Below are 1,806 nucleotides of genomic sequence, written 5' to 3'. Positions count from 1 at the left end.
ATTCCCTGGGGACCTGAACACCTTTTAAAGGTTCCAGAAGAGACCAAAGCAGATGGAAGAGGGGGAGCAGTAGAGCTACACATTTTATATATTTAATGTTGGATTTATATTTGGATTGATAGAGATTGGTTTTTAGAGATGATTAAAATGAATAACATTTGGTAATGTATATTATTCTGAAGATTGTGTTAGTTTGTCAAACTGTGTTTGTGTGTATGTATTTTGTTTTACCCTGTTTTTTGGTGGGTTTGTAAAGTGGAACAGCCAGCGACTATAAAAGGCTGCATGTTGGCCACATTGAAGAGTGTTGCTGCTGAGACCCTAGGCCGCTGTTGGCAGGGTTGTCTGTGTGTTAAATGTTGGTGAATAAACACCCAGCGGGATTTGCACTGTTTCTCTGTCTCAAGTCTCCTACTTCCTCCAGCCGCTAAGGGCCATTCTAACAGTCTTCTTTCAGTTCTCCCAGTGTATCCGGATTTTAGCGAGTGGTGTCTGGAAACGTATTCCTTTCTCCTTCAATATTTTTTTAATGCCCGTATATGCCTTTTGTTTTTGGACAATCTTGGTCAGATTATCGTGGTCAAAGTAATTTGTTTACCAGTTACCTGGATCTTTATCTGCTATGCAGCAAATTATGCAGAGTTAAATCAATACTTGTCATGATCCTGTCTCTGTATTTATTTTTAGGGTTTTTTGTGTTCAGTTTTTTGTGTTCAGTTTCCTTCCTGTGCGTCTCTGCTCTTCCCTGTTGATTGTTCCCAGGTGTGTCTCGTTCCCTTGATTACCCCTGTGTGTATTTAGTCCCACCTGTTGTCTGTGGTCCTTGTCTAAGTTTGTCATATGTTGTACGTCTTACGTCTAGCTCTCCAGTCACACTGTTTAAGTCCTGGTCTGATTAGCTCCGTATTCAGTCTCCTAGTTAGTTGCTACCGGTTATTAGCTGTGTGCTATTGTTCCTGCCATGCTGCCTGACTGGACTGTTTAGAGCTACATCCTTCATTAAATTAATCATCATCATCTTCATCTGGGTCTCCTGCGTTTATCCTCACCACTTCTCAACCCCCATTCCTGACATTACTATGCTGAATCTATTTGGTCCTTTTCAGAATTGGCATTAATGTAAATCTTAGAGTTATTTCAACAATAGTCTGAGAAGTTAACTATTTAAAGTGTTAAAATTACTCAGTTTCTTGTGTAGGCTTTCTTCAAAATCGTTTCTTTGGTCTCAAATCTTTAAGTTCAGAATGGTCACTCCAAAGAAATCATAAAACCCTTGTATTTAAACAATGTCAGTATAAAAAGGCAATAGAAACAAAAAAACGAAGTAAATCTGCCATTTCTCTAAATTATTTTTAGCCCCCCCCACCATTGTTCAGTCCATAGTGTAGGACTGAACCAACTTTGAGTACTGGTTTGTTGACTTAGTCAATGTATGGGGAACTACCAGGCAGAACCTGAGTAAAACTGGTTGCTAGTTCAGTACCCTACATCTCCTCTTGCAGACCAGTTCTGCATTTGTATAGCAGAGATAAAAAAGGCATTGCAAATGAGATTTTGTTTGTTCCACTTTCCCCCTTCTCTTGTCCTTTGAAAAATGCAGTTTTGAGCCATTTTTGTCATTTAGTACTGCTAGAGTTATTCCACTTCTTTGTCCTTGGATACATGCCAAAATGAATGACATGCATAAATAAATGTATATCCTCAGCCAGTACTGGATCATCTGGGCTGTTGTAGTTCTTAGTGGGTTCACCCAGTTATGACACAGAGCATTTTAGTATCAAAGACTGATGGAAAAAGGAAACAATG

Source organism: Poecilia reticulata, linkage group LG9 (genome assembly GCF_000633615.1).
Source record: "Poecilia reticulata strain Guanapo linkage group LG9, Guppy_female_1.0+MT, whole genome shotgun sequence".
NCBI classification, from domain to species: domain Eukaryota; kingdom Metazoa; phylum Chordata; class Actinopteri; order Cyprinodontiformes; family Poeciliidae; genus Poecilia; species Poecilia reticulata.
This window is presented reverse-complemented; position numbering follows the sequence as displayed.